This window comes from Phoxinus phoxinus (genome assembly GCF_949152265.1).
Source record: "Phoxinus phoxinus genome assembly, chromosome: 9".
Taxonomy (NCBI): domain Eukaryota; kingdom Metazoa; phylum Chordata; class Actinopteri; order Cypriniformes; family Leuciscidae; genus Phoxinus; species Phoxinus phoxinus.
This window is the reverse complement of record NC_136884.1, coordinates 1,385,909-1,411,145: the sequence shown is the minus strand read 5'-3', so window position 1 is coordinate 1,411,145 and position 25,237 is coordinate 1,385,909. Positions and strand designations below refer to the sequence as shown.

At 36.2% G+C, this 25,237-nt stretch overlaps 1 protein-coding gene and 1 long non-coding RNA gene across 3 annotated transcripts in view; one reads left to right on the top strand and one right to left on the bottom strand.

The window, feature by feature from the left end:
• Window positions 1–25,237, bottom strand: part of chrm2a (cholinergic receptor, muscarinic 2a) — a 109,443-nt gene that overhangs the window by 49,148 nt on the left and 35,058 nt on the right. The window lies entirely within an intron of this gene.
• On the top strand, window positions 93–23,918 carry LOC307004360. 2 transcript variants are annotated; one of them, XR_013799016.1, is made up of 4 exons: window positions 93–124; window positions 11,063–11,160; window positions 13,754–13,803; window positions 23,783–23,918. It is a non-coding gene; the product is annotated as an uncharacterized lncRNA (long non-coding RNA). The 2 variants fall into 2 exon arrangements; XR_013799017.1 differs by lacking the exon at window positions 93–124 and adding an exon at window positions 10,276–10,354.

Here is a 25,237-nt window from a genome sequence, read left to right as displayed (position 1 = left end):
TAGTGGCTGTTGAGGAGAGCGTGCCTTTTCACTCATGTTTTTTTTGCAGATGCATTTCAAAATTTGGAAAGAGTGCGAGCGTGATTTCTGCTGTGACGAGTAGCAAGGAGAAATGCATTATCAGGTAACTGGACAATTTTACCTCATCAAAAGCAGTTCACTTTAACACAAATTAACCCGGAATGCAATCCAATTGACCGTTCTAAGACCCGCCCCCTTTAGTTACTGTTGCTATGTCCGACAAGCCACGCCTCTCTCACACACACACCATGTTCTCATGCAGTGAAAAACACATCGCGGAGCAGAGAGGACACTGACAACACACTGAGACTGGACAGACCAGGTTACTTTAGATATGAAACAAAGTCTTAACTTTTAAATTTAGTCATTTTTTAAAGAAATTTAAACAATAAATAGCGTTTTGTGGTTCTTTAATGTGTCGTGACAGATCGCTCAGTTAAAGCTGCTCGTGAACCGATCATTTCTTCCTTCTAGTTCATTTATAGCATCAAATAAACATGAATGAACATCAGAAGGAATGTTGTTTTAACCGCGGAAAGGCGTCAGTACACTCCGCTTCTCAAGTTCAAATCCTCCAACGTTAATCTACTAACTCTCCTGACCGCTTTGTCGGACAAAATGGTGGATTCAGCGGATGGCAGATTATGATTGGTCGCCTGTCAATCAAACTCCCTGTGAAAGGGTCAATTGTAAAACATCCGAGTTCAGAAATCAGCTTTAAAGGGTAACTAAACCCCTAGTCAGAGCCTGACTCCACCCACTGGCAATATTTGAAAAAAGCTGGAAAAGTGAAGTCTCTGTAGGCAATGGCGTGGTTATCTGGTACCCTCTTACGTCACAGGGCCCCACAACATCCAATAGGAAAATTCAACTGGAGTACCACCGTTCAGCCTGAAGAGGGCAGCACTTTTTACACCACATTATTGTAGAATTAAAACACTTTATACCCAAATGTCAAAAAAATTACTTGAATCAATGAACAGCATTAATAAAGCCCCAGTATTACAGATCATTAACTAAAAAAAGTTGTTTTAGGGTTTAGTTACCCTTTAACATCAACCAAAGAACCATTCCTTGGGTGTTCACCATAATCTCTTATTATGAAAATCCCACAAGCCACTTATAAGTAAAGTATGTAAAACAACATTGACGTCACTTTCCCACGGGGACACACTCCCTCAGCTGGACTGAGTGGCAGAAGAGCTGCTGAGTGACTGGATTTAACAGGGAAAACTGCGAAAACGCCAGTAAAACAAACGATTATCAGTTTAAACTAAAGGTTGGACTCGATATAGTGATCCTTACAACTCGCCAAAGATCCAGTGATCGTGAATATTGACACGCAGCAGGAATCGTGTTGCCTGACATTTATATGAGCCTGATTTCCACGCCGGGGAAATACTGTGAATACTTTATATAAATACAATATAGATGATCACTTATATCAATGTTATATATATCATCATATCGTCCAGCCTTAAAACTTGTGTAGTTTTTTGTCAGTGTTTATTTAAAAACATCCAATTATGCAGAATATGCGATGGTAAATATTTAAGTGATTAGTTGTCAACCCAATATATAGGGTATGATTTCACCCCTAAATTCAGCATATTGACACAAAATGATAACTATAAATGGATCCAGATGTTTCTGTGCATCACAGTGATTCATTTGCTTCTCTGTTCTGTGGCTTTCGGCAGTCTGTAAAAATATACCTCAGATTTCTTGTCAAATCAAGTTGTGCAGTCAATCTCAAAGCTCTTTCCCATTTTAGACGTGCTTAGTGTGTTTTTTTTGGCATTCACCCTGAAAACAAGGGTCTTTTTGCCACTTAGTGGGCGTAACTGCAGTCACTCCAGCCGACGGGGACGTCACACACACACATTCCCGCTATAATACAGCATCTCTGGATCCAGAAACTAGCGAAGAAAAAGATCTGTGTAAAGTAAGAGGCTCTGTTCTTTCTTCGACTATTTAAAATAATCATACTACAAAATATTCTGGGGGTCATTAAAGATTTGTGAATGTGTTCAAAAATGCTGATGCTGACGGGTGACTTAATAAAACTCTGGCAGAGAAGGAGTTAATTTATTTTGTGAGTTTGCAGCGTTGCATTTTGAGAAACCTAAATTTTAAATCCAATATGCATTAGTCGTATAGTACAGATGAAACTCGAAAAATTTGAATATGGTGCAAAAGTTCATTTATTTCAGTAATTCAACTTAAAAGGTGAAACTCATTTATTATATAGACTCTACATGCAAAGTGAGATATTTCAAGCCTTTATTTGTTATAATTTTGATGATTATGGCTTACAGCTTATGAAAAAATTGTGAAAAGGTTTCATAATCATCAAAATTATAACACATAAAGGCTTGAAATATCTCACTTAGCATGTATTGAGTCTATATAATATATTAGTTTCACCTTTTAAGTTGAATTACTGAAATAAATGAACTTTTGCACGATAGTTTCGCCTGTGTGTTTACGCATGTGTGTCGTAGCTGCAGGCCACCTGCACAGTCCTGACTCCAGAGCATCATTATACACTCGTTACACACCTGCAGGTCAGAGGTCATGGGGTCATCTCACATGAAAGCTGCTCGTCTGTCTAGGGCCACAAACTCTGTGCTCTCATCCTACGCAGGACGGAAGTGGACAATCTAATGCATTTCGTCTCACCGCCTTCATTGTGTCAAATTGAGCTAAAATAAACTAAATCAACCTTGACTGTTCCGACTGACTAAAGCCTGCCCTGTAAAAAAAAAAAAAAAGTTCCCGCCTTAAATTAAAAAAGTACAATCAACTTGAATGTTTAAGAACCAGTTTTGAGGAGGGGTATTTGAAATTGAATTGAATTGAAATTGAAATATACTTTATTGTCCCTGATAGGGAAATTTGTAATGGACTCTATAGCCAGCATTTCGCCAATACCTTAAAAAATTACACTAATCCTAATTGTTCAGGAATATTAGATCTGTAGTATGGTCGTGCAATATTTACTCTTCTCCGAAATGTCACTATTTTAAATAAGATGTGCAACATAATTTAAACTATTATCATTGTCAGCAGCACAGTGATCGGTGTCGCCTTTCTTGCTTCAACTCGGCGCTTTGTGTTTGTGATCCATATGCACTTAAGAAAAAATATGGCTTTAGGTGTGTTTTATTATTAGCCCAGCAGGGGCGGAGTGTGTTGTGTTTTATCTATTATTCCGGCAGGTTTAGTTTAGTCCCTCAGGCTTAACGCTAACAACATGTAAACACACACACACACACACACACACACACACACACACACACACACACACACACACACACACACACACACACACACACACACACACACACACACACACAGACGCCACGGCCAAATAACTCATAGGTTTGCATATGATGCATCAAAATCTCACTCTCCTCTACATACTTAGGTGTGTGTGTGTTGTGTTTTATCTATTATTTCGGCAGGTTTAGTTTAGTCCCTCAGGCTTAACGCTAACAACATGTAAACACACACACACACACACACACACACAGACGCCACGGCCAAATAACTCATAGGTTTGCATATGATGCATCAAAATCTCACTCTCCTCTACATACTTAGGTGTGTGTGTGTTGTGTTTTATCTATTATTTCGGCAGGTTTAGTTTAGTCCTTCAGGCTTAATGCTAACATCATGTAAACACACACACACACACACACCACATAGGTTTGCATATGATGCATTAAATTCAAACTCCTCTACATACTTAGGTGTGTGTGTGTGTGTGTGTGTTGTGTTTTATCCATTATTTCGGCAGGTTTAGTTTAGTCCCTCAGCCTTAACGCTAACATCATGTAAACACACACACACACATACACACCACATAGGTTTGCATATGATGCATCAAAATCAAACTCCTCTACATACTTAGGTGTGTGTGTGTGTGTTGTGTTTTATCTATTATTTCGGCAGGTTTAGTTTAGTCCCTCAGGCTTAACGCTAACATCATGTAAACACACACACACACACACCACATAGGTTCAAATTCAAACTCCTCTACATACTTAGGTGTGTGTGTGTGTGTGTGTTGTGTTTGATCCATTATTTCGGCAGGTTTAGGTTAGTCCCTCAGCCTTAACGCTAACATCATGTAAACACACACACACACACACACACACAAACACATGCAGACGCCACGGCCAAACAACACATAGGTTTGCATATGATGCATCAAAATCGCACTCTCCTCTACATACTTAGATGTGTGTTTGTGTTTGTGTGTGTCATCACTAAAGGCTGTAGAGATGAATTATGGTTTTGTGTGATGAGAAGCCTCTGGGAGATGTGTGTTATTCCAGTGTGTCAGGAAATAGAGTGGGTGGACGGGATTCTGATTAGAGCCGGAGCTAAGATAGAGAGACAGATCTATGGTTTCTATATCCGTCCCTGAACAGAGAGAGATGTGCCTTATCATAGACACCGACAGACACCCTGTACACTCGACTCTGTCCGTATCAGTCAGCTGAGGACCACACAAACACACACACACACACACACACACATGCGTGGTGATAGCACCCATTTATCAAGCTCTGACAACTTCGGCGCTTCAGAACGGCTCGTTTTCTCTTTATTTTTGTCCGATGTCTCCATCGTGTCGTTGTCAAAGGGTCTGAGCTCTGGGTAATGCGCTGAGTGTGTTTTCTGAGCCAGATCCAGTGGTACGAGAGGTGGCAAGTTACGTAAATGCATAGAAAAGGAGACAGATCGGCTCTTTTTTCCATTCTCAATTTTCTGCCGCTTGATTAAACTTGCTGCAGGATCAATCCTGCACTGAATCTCAAGTCAATTTTGATAGCGTCTGGGAAAAAAAATGAGCTCCCTAAAACACATCAACCGTTAGAAAGCCTGATTGTGTTAGAGAGAAATAGAAATGGAAACATCTCTCAGTACCTGGTTTCTGATGAGTCTGTAAAGCTGTATTAGTAGCATTTGCTAAGGCATTACTATTGCTATTGCATTTAAACAAACCCCTAATAGTAATTTCTGCACTCAAATCACATTAGAAATAAGCTTAAAATACAACACAAAAGATGTTCTAGGTGAAGCAAACACCAGCTAGAAACTAGAAAATCCCTCATCCGTTATTCTCACAGCGTAGCCTTGATTCAATCCATCATGAACTATCGGCTCAGAAATCATTGGCCACCTTCATCAGACCTACAGATCTCATTTTCCTATCGTATTTTCCACACTCACAGGACCGAGTCGCTCCGAATAATTTCAACAGACCCTCAGGCTACATAACACAGTGAGGATGATGGAAAAATGAGGATTTCTACGAGGAATGCATATTATATATTATAAAGGTGTTCTTGAGGCATTTACAGTTCCTTATTATACGCCGCCGTGTCATTTATTGAAAATAATTTGAATCACAGTTATAATACGTAACTATTCATATTTATTTATTCAGATATTATAGTCTATTAAAATACACAGTTTATAATGCTGTTAAAAACGTTTGTAACCTCAGTGTTTGTGTGATGCAATCTTAGCGGTGAGGATTTATATAGCAGAGGTTTTATATTCAATTAAAATCCTGAATCATGAAGTCTATCCTGAAGGTCAGGGATTTTTTATTATTTAGCGTTATATTTTTACATGCTTGCAAACTTCACAAATAAATAGACAAAAGTTATATTTTTCATCGTTTTTTGACCCATGTTACTAATAAGGATGTTACAACAGCAATATTTTCATGGGAATTTCACAATTATCAATTCCAGTTTGGATACCACAGCAAGAAACTACTAGCCTAACTGATCAAAAAAAGTTAAAACATCGTTAAACCGCAATAAATGAGAACAAATTATAAGCATTATCAGTTTTCTCCCTACTGGTTGCGTTCACTTAAAGGCCCCCTGAAATCAAAATGTACGTTTTGTAGCTTTTAGTATGAAAATGTTAGCCTTAAGGTTATGAATAAGCTGGTGTGTTCCAAAATTTAGCATTTAGGAGATATAAGCATTCAAAACTTAGTCTCTCACTTCCACTAAAATGGATCAGGGATTTTTATAACATCACCGCTTCTCATCACATCTTCTGTCCAATCAAATGCTCTCTAGAATCTGAAGCTCCGCCCCCTATGCTATAAACACCACCTGGCCAAAGCGAGCGTTGACACGTCACAGAGCAATATGTGTTGGAGTGTGTGTTCGGTTGCTCAAACGCTCACATTTTATTATGTTTTGCAACTGTACGTTGGTTAAGAATGAAATTCATCTAATTTATTCACACCTCTACTATTGAATCCAGCGTATCATCAGCGTTTGGATTCGCTTCCATGGTGCCGTCAACTACGACTTGACTTGTGAGGTAAACTAAACTAAACGCCATTGGCTGTTTGAAAAGGGGGAGGAGCCATTCAATTATAATATAACAAGCAGGCGAGATTTGTGATATAGCATTTATTGCTTTACATGAGTGCACTGTATATATGCAGATAAAGCCGGATTTACTACATATCCAACTATGTAAAAAGCTGGCCGATAATATAGATTTCCCACATACTCGGTTTAATCAGTCATGAAAGCTGCAGGAATTGAACTGAGATTTTGCATCAGTGGCGTTTGAAAGAGAGAAGGCCGTTAATGATTTAGACGTGCTCACATACACGAGCATCCACTGTGTTTCTCTCTCTTTCATATTTTATGAAAAACGAGACCCTCGTAGCGGGTGAGAATGCTCCTTTTGTATGTGTGCTTTTGTTTGTGTCTGTGCGAGTCGTGGTCTTTCTTTACCAACATATAGATCTCCCGTTACTATGGTGATGAGCCTCCCTTTAGCCACGTACCGATTATGATGATGGATATGGAGATGATGATGACATGAAAGCAGAGCCATCTCCAGGGTCATACAGCCACTCGCCAGAACATGATGTAAACATGACATTATAATGAGAACGCTATAGACGGTTTTAAATAGAATTTTTCAGCGACCTTGAGCTTGGGAAAGACGCTTTATTTATAAAACGTATTATTATTATTATTATTAAATTTGTGCTTTAGCTGGCTGTGTTTTAGCGTTGTTGTTGTTGTTGTTGTTGTTGATGTTGTTATGGGAAGATGGGAGTTACACGTTCTCACAGTCAATGGGCCGTATCTTGCACCCAGCGCAATTGACTTAGTACGCCGCCGCATGTATCATTGATGTTTTGCACTCGCGCACAGCGAACTTTTCCCTCCACAGACGCACGGCGGTAAATTAGGGATTGAACTTGCGCCAGGGGCGGTGCTGCGTAAAGAGAAGGCGTGATCCGGTGCAAATGTTCCCTGGTGATATTTTGCGGTTCCAGAAAACAGTTCCACCACTGACCAGGAAAAACCCAGTCTAAAGTCAGTGGTGCGTTATTCAGATGCTATTTTAAGGGCGCATGCTTGGCCATAATGTAGCGTGTGCACCAGTGATGCACGGGTTGATCCAAAATGAGCGGTTACCCGCAGTTACCAGTCATCCAAAAATATTTTTAATGATTTTCGGGTCGCGGTCGGTCGGGTCGTTTGAAATAAAGATGCCAATTAAACCTTTGTAATTTATATAGTACTAGACTCAATGTTCTATGAAATACATAGGCCTACGCTTTATTGTCTGAATAACTGGCGCGAGGATGACGCACGAGCTCAGTCTGTAGGCAGAGATGAAGGTGGGAAATCCTTATTTACCTTTTGTATGTTGAGCGTTATTAACTTTTGTATAAGAAAGTCGGGGGAGAGACGCAGACTTCGATTAGACTGGATAAACACAAAACACATAAATGCCCATCCATAACCGTAACTAGATCCTTTTTTGATTTTACAACCACCTTCATAGAGACACGTTTCACTTTCCAATAAATGTGGATAAATGGATGAAATTCCCATGTTACATGCAACAGTTTTCTTTCTCTACGGATGTCTGATTTCATTGGACATGTCAAGCTAGCTAAATGGGTTGTGGACGTTTTGAGTTGAATTTAAACCGCTGGACAGCGATTGAGTGTGTGTTAAATGGTCTTTGCTCACGTGCGGATTTTGCTGCAGTCAGCAGATTCTGCGAACTCAGGTGTGTGTGTGTGTGTGTGTGTGTGTGTGTTATAGGACTCTGTATACTGACTTAAACATTCATGACTAATGACTCGTGACTTGTTCATCTTTAGTCTTAATTACTCTATACTTGCATTCACACACACACTGCTGTGACACCTTAATGAGATGTTACTAGGATGCAGAAATATTGATTAATTAAGAAGATATAGGCACAGAGGTCAGATTGTCTTGAAGTTTCTTGTCTTTGTGTCTCTTTTTTCGCATTCTGTCCATTCATGTTTTCGACTAATTTCAAACTGGGTCAAGCCAAGACTTTGGTAGACTGAGCATCAAACACACACACACACACACACACACACACACACACAAAGAGTCACCAAGACAGAAAGAAGTTTCATTTTGACATTTCAAACCTAATTAAAGGAGAAAGTGAAGTGATCCAAGAGAGGTCAGCAACTCATTACTATCACACACATGCATGTTTGCTTTTCTGCCGTGGCGAGGACTTTCCCTCGACTTCTTCATTGAAATTTTATCTGCGGGCTTTATGCAAGAAAAGGTCCATTCAAACTGAGGGCTGTAAATGATTACTGTAACTCTGAGGTTTAGGAATGTCACTGACGATTATTTTTGTAATCAAGTAATCGGTCGATTATTTTGACGATTAATCGAGTAATCTAATATATTTATGGTAGACCTAAGCCTTTAAAATAACTTAAAATACATATATGATAACAATGAGGCAATAATATTTAGTTCAAATGAAGTATCAAAAGCATGTAATCCTATGGTTTCATATAACAACACATAATATAATAAACAATCATCAATGTATTATAACAAATGCCTGCAGAGGGCGCCAAAGGCCTGGTGTTGTTACACTTTACAGCAGATCAAATCCTTATTTAATATTGGCCAAATTAATATTTACTTAATCTTTAATATCTGGTCACTTCTTTACAGTAGAAATGCTACAGCCTCTGTGATAAAGAATATGTGGACATGCATTAAAATATGAAAACCCACAGCAACTTTTATTTTGAAATCGCGATGAAGAGTTCACATATGTGACCCTGGACCACAAAACCAGTCACATTGGTCAATTTTATGAAATTGAGATGTATACATAATCTGAAAGCTGAATAAATAAGCTTTCCATTGATTGTTAGGATAGGACAATATTTGGCCGAGATACAACTATTTGAAAATCTGGAATCTGATTGTGCAAAAAAAAAAATCTAAACATGGAGAAAATCCCCTTTAAAGTTGTGCATTTATGTTCACGATTGTGCTGCATTCACTCACAAAAATACATGTTTTATATATTTATGGTAGGAAATTTACTAAATATCTTCATGGAACATGATCTTTACTTAATATCCTCATGACTTTTGGCATACAAGAAAAATCAATAATTTTGACCCATACAATGAATTGGTGGCTATTGCCACAGATACACCCGTATGATCCATTATGATTTTGTGATCCAGGGTCACATATTTGAAGAATATTGACATATCCTCATTTTATAAATGATTTTTACCTTAGAAATCTGATGAAATGTCCCATTAACTGGACTAAACTTGTGTTTTCCCAATGGAGAGTTGTGTGTTTTCAGATTTAGAGTCAAATCTGTCCTCATAACTGAATAAAACCCCTCACGCTCACTTTACCGATCCCTCTTAACCCCAATATTTGTGTTTCAGTTCAGCCATTATACGACTCTCCTTCACCAAACGCTCTTTTAACAGCGAGAGAGAGAGAGAGAGAGAGAGAGAGAGAGAGAGAGAGAGAGAGAGAGAGAGAGAGAAAGTGTTTCCCTCCTCCTCTGCTCTCTAAAACGAGAATCTGACGTCTTTTCTTCAACACAAAACACCATCCACGTCATTCACTGATACACACACTAAATTTAGACAAGCAAACAAGCTCAATTGCAAAGAATAATCCAAATTTTAACACACACATTTATATTTACCTGTGTGTTTGCTCATTTCATGTCTGTATAATCTATTTACTGCTGTGAAAATGGCTTTCATGCATATTTAATTTGCATAATGTCACATGCACGTGATAATAACAGTGTGCTAATTAGTGCTGTTTGTTATTGCAAGTATCTCTATTACGGTTGCTCATACTAACACACTAGTATTAAAGTTTGTTGCCACTGTCTTTCAGACTTTCAGAGTAAAACTCACATCGATGAGATCAATGGGGGAAATTCTAGCCTTGTGAACTGAATGAGGATTTTATGGCCGAATGAAGTAAGTTTGTGCGTGTTTGAATGGAAGCTTGTTTCCGCCTCAGAATAAATAAAAAAAAAGAACAATTGCAAGTTTACATCTCGCAATTCTGACTTTATATCTGTGATATAAAGTTGAAATTGCGAGATATAAAGTCAGTATTGCATAATATAAAGTCAAAATTTTGTGTTATAAAGTCAGAATTGCGTGATATAAAGTTGCAATTGCGAGATATAATGTCAGAATTGCACGATATAAAGTCAAAATTGCGCGATATAAAGCCAAAATTTTGTGTCATAAAGTCAGAATTGCGTGATATAAAGTCAAAATGTTGTGTTATAAAGTCGAAATTTTGTGTCATAAAGTCAGAATTGCGTGATATAAAGTTGCAATTGCGAGAAAAAAGTCAGAATTGCGAGAAATAAAATTATAACACGTAAATTGCGAGTTTATATCATGCAATTCTGACTTTATAACACAAAATTTCGACTTTATAACACAAAATTTCAACTTTATATCACGCAATTCTGACTTTATAACACAAAATTTTGACTTTATCACGCAATTCTAACTATATTCTGCGAAATAAAGTCAGAATTGTGAGATGCAAACTCGCAATTGTCTTTTAAAAGGTTTCATTCTGTGGCGGAAACAAGCTTCCATATGTTTGTGTACATGATCTGTTGTTCGACCTCTTCTGATTGACAGCTGTCTGAATTGTGTGCACAGGCTGCCGGTGTTCCCCGAGCATCAGTGTGTGTAAAGTGACCCGTGGGTGTGTTGTTGCTGTAGTGCCTGTCCTGCAGCATTTCCATCAGGCCAGCAATGTGAGGAACATGTCACTACAACCTCCTCAATCTACCACTGTCACAGAAATCAATACTGCCCAACACACACACCCGCGCGCACACACACACACACACACACACACAAACACACACACTCAATTTCTCTAGAGACACTCAGAGATATAAAGATGTCTACAGAAAAACAAGACAAAAAGTAAAAATGTTAATTTGAGCTTTCGGTTCTTCTCAAATTTAGTAAATAGTCAATTAAGATTCAGAAATCACACACACACACACACACACACACACACACACACAGTCTCCAGTTGTAAGTCGTCACTTGTACATGTGATAGTTTTGCATGTGTTCTTTGTGTTTTTGCTTTTATAAATTAGTTTATGTTTTTAGTTTGAGTTGATTTTAATCTAGGCTGATAATTATGCAAGCTTGTTTCTGCCACAGAACAAAAAATACAAATTAAGGTCATTAGTATTTTTATCGCACGATTTTTTCCTCATAATTGTTTAGAACCTTTATTTAACCAGGAGAGAAGACTCGCTGGGATTAAAATCTCTTTTACAGGATTATCCTGGCCAAAATTGTGAATTTATTACCTCACAATTGCATGCTCTAAACTAATTGTTGCATCACTTTATAAATCCTCTCCTGTGGCCTCATGGGATAGTAAAGTCTCCATTGAATGCACACTTAAAAAATCTCGCCGGAAGTCTTTTGACTACTATAAATTCGGACATGCAACTATTTCCATGCACAGTTTCTCAACTACTATATTGTAGGAAAGTATGTGACTTTCAGCTTTTCCTGCATTACAGAGAAGCGTGGGATTGTTTATTTAAACTTTTATTTAAAAGTTTTTAAAAATCTCTTATTGACCAATCTAAAGGAAACGTGTGTATGTTTTGTTAAGTCGCTTTTTTTTTTTTTTTTTTTTTTTTTTTTTTATGAGTGCTGGATAAAATTTTATGTAAGATTTTTCGTTTTATGTTTGTAAGTTGTTTATGTGACACTTTTTTTGTGCTGCCATTTTGGCCAGGACTCCCTGGAAGAAGAGATTTTATATCTCAATGGGACTATCCTGGTAAAATAAAGGATAAATAAATAAATAAAAATCTCTAGTTGTAGAAAAGTGAGGCTGAATTCATGAAAACCTACAAATAAGCAATAATGTAGTGAAATATTAACTACATCATTCTGTGTTGGAATATTCAGAATTAATATATTGCATTATGCAAAGAATAATCCAACACTTTACATGTTTACGCGTCTATAATTGTGCTTTTATAATATTAAATAACTGGCAATATTGACTGCAACTTACAGTGCATTTATCTTTAACCTCTACCAATAATTAGTTTGCAATGTAATGTAGAAGGAAAGCACTTGCTTATGTTGCCAAAAAGTTGCTGTGATTTATATTTAAACCGTGATTGTGATCGATTAATATATATAAAACCGAACGACCGTCTCGCGGAGTGTGTGTGTGAAAGTATTGTGTGTCGTGAGTCAGTATAAAGTGTGTGTGGATGTGTTCATCCATTATAAATGTGTCAGAGAAACACTGTCACCTGGACTGAGATACTCAGACATAGCCAGTCTGGAGTGTGTGTGTGTGTGTGTGTGTGTCTATGAGGTGACAGACTTTCCACCTTCAGGAAAAACATCCTATCTCACTTTTTCACGCAGTGTATTTCGCCTTAATAAGAGGTTTTTATGACATGCACATTTTACAATAACCGTTAACAAGCACATTTGTGTGTGTGTGTGTGTGTGTGTGTGTGTGTGTGTGTGTGTGTGTGTGTGTGTGTGTGTGTGTGTGTGAATCTAACACAATGATGTGTGAGCGTTGACATTGTGAAGGGCAGAGTGAGGCTTGGGTAACATCCAGTTTCGAATATTCAATGCCTTTGGGTTTATTAAACATAAACACTCGACACATGAATCTTTTTCGCAAACCTATCATGGTGCTGATACTCTCACTCTATGTTCTTTAATATCGTTTCTGCTTATTTCATGATTATTTGCATAAAATCTACTTTATGTAACAGCCATTTATTCTCAAGTGAGAAACGAATTTTATCAGTGCTTCAGGAAAAACATCGAAACTGGTTGTTCATAATATATAAATGTAAATGAATGAATTGTTTATTTACTAAAATAACAAACACACATTAAACATACGCCGTATAATGAATCCCTGGAGTGTCTTGTGTTTTTGAAATAACCATATTTATTATTTATGTTATTTTACTTTTTTAACAGTTTGACATTTAGGTTGCAAAGCAATATAATCCACTAGTTGTACTTTTATTCTATATATAAAGTCTAAAATACTTTATGTAATCATAGTAATAATGATGATAGTCATCGACATAATCATTTTATTAATTTTAAGTTTAATTCGTTATTTAAGCAGGAATAGAATTAAATAGAACAGAGTTAATTATCATTGATATACTATTATAGTTGTTAAATATTTTTAATGTCTACAAAGTTAAGTTATATGGTGTATTTCAGTTAATCTTTATTTTTATTTTTGTAATGGTTTTAGTTTTAGTTAACGATAATATTCCTGTTTAGAATTCATGGAATTAAAATTGGTTCTATTTTTCAGGTATTCGGAGACTTAAAATCTGGATAAGACGATCTCCACACTTTTGAAAGGTAAGAGATTAATAATAGTTTGAGTCATTTCTATGAATTGGTTCTTTTGAACAGTTTGATTCAATTAAATCTGGTTCTTAACTTCATTATTTTTCGCTAATGTCCACTGTGGCATGTTACATTTTTAATAGACACATATTTGACCCTGGACCACAAAACCAGTCACATGGGTCCATTTTTTTAAATTGAGATCATACTTCATCTGAAAGCTTGTTAGGATAGACAATTTGAAAATCTGGAATCTGAGGATGCAAAAAAATCTAAACATTGAGAAAATATCCTTTAAAGTTGTGCATTTATGTTCACGATTGTGCTGCATTCACTCACAAAAATACATGTTTTATATATTTACGGTAGGAAATTTACTAAATATCTTCATGGAACATGATCTTTACTTAATATCCTAATGATTTTTGGCATAAAAGAATCAAATATCGATAATTTTGACCCATACAATGTATAGTTGGCTATTGCCACAGATATACCCGTGCGACTCCAGACTGGTTTTGTGATCCTTTTTATTAAAAATGTATGTAATTAAGGTATATTAATTATGGTGTTTTGTTAAATTGCAATTAGGGTGTTTTTGTTTCCAACTTAATTGAGATTAATGTTAATACTACATCATGTTCTGGGCTTTCCCCGCATGTTGAATGTGACTGTGACAAATATTCTTGACTTCTGGGACAGTTTTGCAGCTAAAGCATCCGTACAAATGCTTTTCGGCTCATTTAGAGACATACGTGTCTGACACGGACAGTCGAAACCCGCTTATACATTGAGTGGTGGAGTCATTAACTTCTCAAAACTGATTCATTACAACTCACGAACGCATCGGTTTGGTGAACCAGATGAACCAATTCACTAAAAGATCTGAGGTTTCACAGTGTTTTCATATTAAGATCTTTAACTTTTGATTGCAGGCTTTGTGAAGTCTTGGTAAATGTGAGCACATTTTTGACATTGTTGATAAAAGTACCAGTACACTGAAAAAAAAATCAGTATTTTTGTCTTGTTTCCAGTCCAAATATCAAAAAATTCTTATATCAAGAAGCATTTACTAGAGAAGTAAAGTGATATAAGAAATTATATATGAGAAAAAAAACCTACATTAAGTGAGTTTTTTGCTTAAAACAAGCAAAATTATCTGCCAATGGGGTAAGAAAAATAATCTTGTTTTCCATTTGAATTAAGATTATTTTCCTTACCCCATAAGATAATTAATCTTAATTTAAATGGAAACCAAGAAATACAATCTTAAGGCGAGACACGGCAGGCAAAAACATCGTTGTTTTTTACTGGTCAATTTTGAGATTTTCAGTCTTGTGGTGAATAAAAGTCTGAAATACACATTTAGGTCTTTATTTTACTAACTGTGTCTGTTTGCGTCTGTAGATTTCTCATATATTCAGCAAAAGTTGTCGTTCTGAATCATCATGATCCGCGATCTCTGTCTGCTCCGTCATCACACATACCGTTAGAAAGCTCTCTCTCTCCTGTGCAATGCTGTCGGATCCAAATATGGTCATTTCCTTTTTATCAGCAACCAATCGTGAAAGTAACAGGGCTGAATGCGCAATCTCATTGGCTGATGATAAATCTTTAAAGCCCGTTTTCTCAAAATGACTTTTCTCTCATTCTCCAAGTCCGAAATCTCCACTTCAGTCGCACCGATACACACCAAACCCTCCAGTCTTGTGCCTAGTTATATTATAAAGACATTTACAGAGGGATTTATAAATATATTATTCCTAGCCTGATTTATATAACATTTTATTCCAAAAAACAAGGCGAAAATCATTTTTTTAAGGCTATTGACAGTATATTCTGATTTACAGGATAACAAAAGTAGATATCCATAAATCCCTCTGTAATTTTTCCCATCTAACATGTGAACACAATGAAAAAATAATTTTGAACCTGGCTTTATCCAATACTCAGATTTCATTTTTTTAAATAGATGCAAATGAGCGCATATTTAATTAGATATTGCCTAATTTGCATATTGAAACATTAAATTACAGAAAACTTGTAATACATTTTTTTCTCATCTTAATGTAGGTAATCAACTGGGAAAGTTTCATGGTGATATCCGCTAGTTAAAAATGTTACCCTATTCACATGTAGTGTCTCGCCTTAATTAAAATGGAAAACAAGAAAAATAATCTTAATTCAATTGAACAGCAAGATTATTTTATTTACCCCATTGGCAGATCATTTAGCTTGTTTTAAGATAGAACTCACTTGATTAAAAAAAAAAAGTTATAATAATCTCCAGAAAACAAGATATAATTTCTTATGTCTTTACTCATCTAGTAAATGCTTCTTAATTTAAGGATTTTTAGACATTTGGACTGAAAACAAGACAAAAATCCTACATAAGAAAAGCATTTTTTTGCCATTAGCTCTCCAACAACTGAGATACGGAAGAATGTGTCTCTGAAATGTGTCTTTTGGCGAACATGTGGAATTTGATATCGGGAATGTCGGCCTCTTGTTAATGTCAGCGCTGAAATGTTTTCACTGGAGCATGTGACCGCGGCTGGCTGAACTCATGCAGCCGCGGGACATTAAAGCACGCCGCTCGCCTGTTTTCTTTCAGGTAGTGTTGCTGTTTTGTGTAAACACTGTTTCAAAAGCTCCCTGCATTCGTAGCTTAGGTGGAGGAGGAACGTTTCAGGTTCAATGCTTTAGCTTTAGCTCTATAGACGGTGTTTGTGGCGTAATGCTCATTTTCTTCATCACAGAAAATTATTTTTAAAAAACAAAGCGTTTGTTTACAGTCGTCCTGACACTAAAAGGATTTAGACACTTTACAGCTCAATTTTTTTTATGAAACAATTACTCTTAAGTGCTTGAAGCAAAAGACGAGATGCACATTAAACATTTAATGTGTTTTTTTACAAACTGAGTGACAAATTGAAGTCATTTTTTTCTTTTTTTCTGTGGTAATCAACAGATTGAAGTGTGTTTTTGAACCCGTAATGTTCCCTGGTAAGTTCTGCAAGCTCTTTGCATGTAATGCTGGTAAATCTTCTCTCCACAGAGCTCAATGTGAAGGGCTCGACGCAGCTGTTTGGATAAATCTGGATGGAATATTAAAGCGCAGTTTAAAATCCTGTGCATTAATCTCTCTTTCAGCGCTGATGTAAGCAGCCGCGCTGTGGGGATAAATATAATCTAATAACACAGTGGCTTTTACAGTCATTCAAATGAAACCAATTAAAAAGCCTGCGTCTGCGCAGACCGCGTCCCCTGAGTGTGAGTTTACACAAGGTTTAGATCCGACTGCTCCTACCTTCCAGGGACTGAGAGATTGAGGAAGCATTTAAGAAGAAGGTTGTTGGACCTTGAAAAAGGAGATATGTTGTGTCTATAAGCTATCGCGCTAATACCTCCAGCGGGAGTTATTCTCTATATCAGTGTTTCTGAACTCATGAAACGCCTCCATTGTAGTCTCGAGTTTCTTCCGGGAACGAACACGTCACAATATTCCTCATTTAAATGATTAATACGCAGAATAAAGGGGCGGGGCCTGGTTGAGTTGGTCAGTAGTGTGTTGAAACCAAGCGGAAACCTTCCTCTCTCTCTCTTGAGTCCAACACTGAAGTGACTTAAACTGCAGTTCATCGACTGGCCACTAGAGACCGGCTCCAAAGAGAGTCAATCCCATAGACCTGCATGTTAAAAAGCTCAACTTTACAGCAGAAACAAATATGTTTGTGCAAAAAGTGGTTTTGGTCTATATAGCTAATTTTGCCCTTCATGACGACTGTGAGGGGGGTTAATGTTTTTATAACTTATCCGTTTAAATTATATTAAGCCGTAAAGTTTGCATAATTAAGGGCATGGCCACTTGAGTGACAGGTGGATTGCTGCTGATTTCACTACTAGCCGTCTGTTAGCGTCACGTCACCTCAGCTAATCTCGCCTCGCTGCCCATTGTCGTTTATCCGGGAGTGACGCTATCCGGGAGTGACGCTCCCAAGATGGCAACGGCCGGCTCCGCCCACTTCAGGCTTCAAAAACGCTCTTCAGAAACACTACGGCTGACGTCACACACACTACGAACTTACTTTTTACAGTCAATGGTTGAAACAGGGGGTTATGGAAAGGGGCGTGGCATTTCCCAAACACACTCGAAGCGCTCGACCAATCACAACACACTTATCCAGCCGGCCAATCAGAGCACAGTGTGCTTTTCAGAAGGAGGGGCTTAGAGACAGGAAGTAAACAGAGCGTTACTGACAGACTGGGAAGAGAGGAGCCGCAACAATGGAGAATATGAGGAAAACAATCAACTTAATTTGAGATTTTTGTCCTAAAAAGTCACAATTAGTGTCTGTAAATGTGTCATTGCCTTGGTTTTTATTTCTGCGACATCCAACTCATTGTTCCAATCCAATTTTCACATTCAGTGTGGAAAAATAGTTTGCTGTGCTTTACCACTAACAAGTATATGAATTATTTTATGTATAAATGCATTTTACAATAACGGACGTCCCTGTTTGTTCCCTAAGGCAGGACTTGTCAGATTTATCTCACTTCTGAGGATATTTTTGTCCCTGAAGTGTAACGGAGTAAACATAAACATGTGAGTGTAATGGTTTGTGTTGCTCAGATTAATGCAGACTGCGTCCTGTGAGAAACTTTATATTGTCTTGAACCCTCAGAGGTGTTTAAGTGTGTTTGTGTGAGTTGATATTTGCACGAGTCCCCTGGAGAGCTTGTGTTGACAGCCATTCAATGCTTTGTAAATCCCTGACGAAAAATCGTGCTGTGTGTCACAATGTTCTTATTCTGAACCGGTTGTGCTTTTAAAACATAAATAAATAAATAAATACTGAACCTGAAGGCTGTTCATGCCGTTCAGATCCGCCTTTTAATCCGCATTTGTCCACCGATGCATATAGAAAACAACCACTGTCTTCTGTTTTGTGAACAAGTGATTCAAATGAGTCGGTTATATTGTAATGAATCAAAATAATTATTCCTAAACTTCTGAATCAATCTAATGACTCACTCACTGAATCAGAACAAAAGAATCGTTAAGGAGAATCACATTACATTCCTCATTTCCAATCCCATCCCTAGTCAGTATCACCTGTTTTGTGAACAAGTGATTCAAATGAGTCGGTTATAATGTAATGAATCAAAATAATTATTCCTAAACTTCTGAATCAATCTAATGACTCACTCACTGAATCAGAACAAAAGAATCGTTAAGGAGAATCACATTACATTCCTCATTTCCCATCCCATCCCTAGTCATTGTCATCCGTTTTGTGAACAAATGATTCAAATGAGTCGGTTATAATGAATCTTAAGAATTACAAGTGATTCAAATGAGTCGGTTATATTGTAATGAATCTCAAGAATTATTCCTAAACGTCTGAATCAATCTAATGACTCACTCACTGAATCAGAACAAAAGAATCGTTAGTGGAATCATTAAGGAGAATCGCATTACATTCCTCATTTCCCATCCCTAGTCTTTATATTTCACACACTGATTCACATGCCCATTTTATCACTCAATTAAAGCTGCCCTCGTGACTTTCCTCTTGAGGAGCAGCTCTTATGCTGAGGTGAAGAAGTCAACGCTACGCCTGGAATAATTTAATTGAAACATTCTCATCCTTAACCACAATTGTCACTTCAGAGGTCATTTAGTTTTTCCCACCCGATGTGTGTATATAATAACCAGCCAGAGTTTGTGTTGCATTAATAGAGCAGTTATATCGGCATGTTAATAATATGAATTAATAAAATCGGCATAATACTTGCAACTGCTCTCATCTTATATCTTAATTAAATTAGATGTAATATAAATTGTGTAGAGTACAAGTACAGAGATAATGAAATGCAGTTAGCATCTAACCAAAAGTGCGTATTGCATATGTTTATAAATGTTAGATTATAAACTCTGAAATAACACACTAAGTCTGGGACAGGGTTATTAAATAAAATTAAAACTAATAACATTCTTAAAACAACATTTTCTTTCTTTTTACTGATTTTTTTTTTTTGTTAGCTAGTTTTACACTAAAACTTCTCATAATTACAGTGCTAAAATAATAATAATGACATAAAAATGAATTGAGATAATAAAAAAAACTTTGAAAATATTAAAATTAAATTAAAAATATGAAAAACTTTTTTTTTTTTTGCTCATGTTATATTTTAATTAAATTAGATTGAATGTAATTGTGAAGAGTTCAAGTACAAATGGAATGAAATGCAGTTAGCATCTAACCAAGCGTATGTTTTTAGAAATATGCATGTATATATAAAATATTATTATAGTGCAAGATTTGAGGTCAATGCTTTGCGCCCTAGAATTCAATGCAACATTAGCACAAAATAACATGAATAGCTTTTATAATTAAACAGTTTTTGCCAAGACTTCTAAATGTAAATTAGCTTTTTGTTAATCTCTGACCTATTTCAGCAAAGTTCATATTTAGGTCAAGTAGCTGAATATGAAATAGGTGTTATGTAAATGTGGCCGGTCATATGCTAATGAGCTTTGGGTTAATGTCCTGGATAGATTTTGTGTTGTGAATGTTACAACAATCTGCTAATATCAATGTTTTTATGTAAAAACATAAATTTTTCCTCCATTGTTCCATGATGTTGCCCGAGCGGCTCGTTAGGAAAACCATTGTCTTGTTTTCAGCGCAGGAACATTTGTGGGTTAATGAGGTGACTTTGGACTTCATTAGCATTTTCCATGTCACAACAGTGGCGCGTATGTTTAGTTCAGGGCATCACCATGGCAACATCTGCTGTGGGCCAGGTTATGGGATGTAGTGTAATGTTTAAAACTCAGTGCTTTTGTATGATGGTTTGACCCTAGTAAACAATCACCAGTGTTGCCCTGTGACCTTAAACCTCGATAATGACTTCACATTATGTTTTATGACGGCATTGCGTGGACATGTGGTGATAAATAGAGATGCTTGACCATGAAAACCACATATGTGACCCTGGATCACAAAACCAGTCACATGTCGCACGGGTATATCTGTGGCAATATCCAACAATACATTGTATGGGTCAAAATTATAGATTTTTCTTTTATGCCAAAAATCATGAGGATATTAAGATCATGTTCCATGAAGATATTTAGTGAATTTCCAGCCGTGAATATATAAAACATGTATTTTTGTGAGTGAATGCAGCACAATCGTGAACATAAATGCACAACTTTAACCCTTAATCACTGTTTGGGGTCAGGCTGACTTTACCTTAATTTTTTAAAAGTGATACCTTCATCTCAGGGGCATGAAACTCAAAAAAACTGGGCTTGATTTGGTTGTTCTAAAGGTGTGTAATTTTTTTTTTTTACCTTTTAAGGTGTTTGGGGTCAAAATGACCCCACATTGAAAATGAATGGGAAAATGAAAAAAAATGACCTTTTTTATATTGTTTGTCAAAAAATCCATTATAAATCTGAACATTTCTATAAATAAACCAAGGTCTGGTCCTAGAGCATAAATAAAAAGTAGAACGAACTTTCTATCTTATACATACAGACACACACACACAAACACACAAATGTATGTGACTGCAACAGAGAGCATTTTTACATAAATTGGCCAATAAAATAAACAAAACTGGCATTTTTTACATAAATCGTTAAAAAAAAATTACATTTAAATCAAGGTCTGGTCGTAGAGCATAAACCCAAAGTGGAACGAACTTTCTATCTCATACACACACACACTGCATAATAATAATAACACACACTGATAATTCTGCAAAAGCAGATAATTCAAAATATATCAGAAAACAACAACAAATTCCAACTCTGACAAAACTACAGATTTTTTATGTATTTCAAAATGTTTAAATAAATATTCACAAAATATGTATCATAAAGTTGTGAGGAGAAGTTGAAGCATCAAGAAAAATGAAGTGAAAATTAGTCTCTATTGGATACATGTGGTCATTGCACTTTAATTCCGTAAATAGGTAAAAAACGTAAAAATTTCCACAAAAACACAGCATAAATGTATAGTTGAGAAGTAAATAAAACAAATTATATATAGTTTTCCATATAAAAAAATTATATTTCCTTACGCAATCGCTCTTTAAAAGTTTGGGGTCAGTCTGACTTTTTTAACAGTGATTAAGGGTTAAAGGAGATTTTCTCAATGTTTAGATTTTTTTTAGATTTTCCTCCCTCAGATTCTAGATTTTCAATAGTTGTATCTCGACCAAATATTCTCCTATCATAACAACTTATTTATTCAGCTTTCATGTGATGTATACATCTCAATCTCATGAAATTGACCCATGTGACATCTGAATGATAGTCCTTGACATCTGACCGTGACAGAGCGAGTGCATCTCCTCACATGATGATAGGGTTAATGACAGACTCTCGTTTGTGTCTCTGATTTACAGGGTACCCGCGGGGTCTTAAAAGCATTGAAAAAGTCTTAAATTTGATCATCTTAAATTAAGGCCTTAAAAGCCTTGAATTTGGTATACAAAGTCTTGGATTTCGTTACAAAGGTCTTATATTTTTTGTCTTTCCTAGGATTAAGTTCATACCGTAACAAAATTAACTATAACTAATGTAGGCTGATTAAAAATTAATGCAGCGTAGAGTGCACCTCGCGCTCCACGTCATAGCAGAAAGCGCGAAAGCGTGCGCACCCGTTACTATGGTTACTTACCGGTACTAGGCAAGTGAAGTACAGAATAGTAGCCTAGCCTAGTTTGTCACCTGAAATGGGAAAGGGTTGGTTTAATCCGCTGTGGCCACAAATGCCAGAATTCAATAACTTAAACCCCAAATCAGACATTTTCTGTTAAAAGAACATGTTTTCTACACGGTCTTTTCAATAGTATCTGGCAACCGCGCGCTCTACCCTGCTGAAGAAGCGCGGATGATCTGAAAACACAGACAAGCTGGAGTTCAGCGATCTTCATTTGAGATTTTCTAGTTAAATTAAAGTGTCATTCAGTCCGTCTGTATTCTGTTACGAGTTATTGTGCTGTTTTTGCGACTAAATCTGCGATCAAAATGCAGGATGATATCCAGCAGTGTTTTTAATGTTGATCATATTATACGAGCAATAATGCAATGTTTCCCGAACCCCGAATATCCACACGATTTCAAATGTGACATTGATTTTATACAACAGTTAAAAAACAACAAAAGGGTAACATTAAGTGATGTACTGCATTTAAAACAGTATAGACAGGCTTATTGCTCTATTTTGCAACGAAATCTGTGGCTTTGAACGAATCGTGAGATTCAATGAATGAATGACTCGATGACACACTCATAAAGACAGTGAGTTACCGCCACCTACTGGCTATTTTAATATAATATTTGTATTAATATTAAAAGTTTTTTTAACATTGTATATTTATTGAACATGGTTTTATTTAAAGCATTATTCATTTTTTTTTTAAAGGTATTATAAAGGTAAAAAATTAAATGGGAATATTGATTAAAGGGGGCAAATATTGTCCCTTAATGGAAAAGCTGTGACTGCAGTCTAAGTGGAAGAGAGGGAGTACCAGGGGGTACGGCACTCAAAAAAATTGGAGAACCACGGAATTATGACATTTTCTCTCTAAAGACTACATATAAAATAGCTACCAAAAGTAAAGTAACTGCAGTTTGAGTAAAAGTAATGACTAAAAGTTGACAAATGCAAAGACCTTTAACTAGTCAACTAAAACTATGAAAGACAGAATGACTCAAATGTGACTAAGACTAATAAGCATTTTCGTCTGAAGATGAAGTCTAAGACTGAATCAAAAATGACTGCCAAAATTAACACTGGCCTACACACACGTGCACACTACAACGCTGTTGCGTATTTGACATTTTCCCCTCATACTTCTGTCGGAATGGGTACGAAGTTGGCATTGAATTTCATTTGAAATGGTATTAAAAAGGTCTTAAAAAGCCTTGAATTTAAGTTGGAGGATCCTGGGGGTACCCTGGATTTAGTTGCGAGCGACTTGACCTCGATGTCAAGAGGGAGATTTGAAGCTCTGGAAGATTATCATCTATTTGACCAGCATTCGGATAAAGTCTCCTTGTTGCTTTAAGTGGATAAAATAAGATATTACGGGTGTGGAACGACATGAGGGTGAGTACATGAGAAGAAATACACCACCAGTGGGATTATTTATTTATTTTAAATAAGTCTCTGCTCACCAAGGCTTCAAAAATACAGGAAAAATAGTGAAATATTATTACAATTTAAAATATCTGTTTTCTATGTGAATATATCGTAAAATGTAATTTATTCCTGTGATCAAAGCTGAATTTTCAGCATCATTACTCCAGTCTTCAGTGTCACATGATCCTTCAGAAATCACTATAATATGATGATCTGATGCTCAAGAAGCATTTATGATTATTATCTATGTTTATTTTGGTAGAAACTGTGATACACTACCGTTCAAAAGTTTGGGGTAGGTGATTTAAAAAAGAAAATAATCATTATTAATACTTATTCATAAAGGATGCATTAAATTGTGACAGCAAAGACATTTAAAATGATACAAAAGATTTCTGTTTCAAATAAATGCTGTTCTTTTGAACTTTCTATTCATCAAAGAATCTTAAAGAAATAAAATGTATGATGCTTTCCACAAAAATATGAAGCAGCACAACTGTATACAACATTGATAATAATCAGAAACGTTTTCTAAATCTAAAAACTAAAACTGTGTAGATGTTAAAAAGTAATAAGAATGACAAAACAACAGTTACTAATATAAAAATAAAATGAATTATACTACAATAGAATTTTATGACATTTTTTTTATTATTAATTCTAAAGGCCTGTTCATGTTATTTGTGTTAATATTGTATATTACATAATTGTAATAATATTTCAATTTCTTTCTTTTTTTTAAATCAAATAAATGCAGCCTTGATGAGCAATAAAATACCAAAAAAAAACGTAATTATTCAAAACTTTTGACCTGTAATCTATTTTTTATTGTTGTTGCAAAAGTTCAGAATGTTTTTGCAGTTTGGTTTCAATAAATGTTGATTTTGAACTGGAGAGGAAGTTTTGAGAACTGAAGTTACGAAAAAGTACAACAAACTCTTCATTGTAAATCAGTTTTCTCATGACATGAGGCGTTAACAGGTCGTTGGCAATCGTGAAGAACCAGGATAAGAGTGTCAGTATTTCAGTCAACAGCGTGTGTGTGTGTGTGTGAGGCCGAGGTCGGGGTCGAGGGATTGCTCTGCGAGACATAATTAAATCAACAATGAAAGATTTGCAGGGAGCAGCCCTTTAAAATTTAATTTTCTTCTTCAAGACTTTCCGCAGCAGGGAAGATCCCAGATAGACGCGGGAGCAGAGATGTGGGTTAACCAGAGGTTAGCACTGGGAAATGGTCTTCTGTTTATCCCACAACAAACAGCCCTGTTCAGATGAACCCA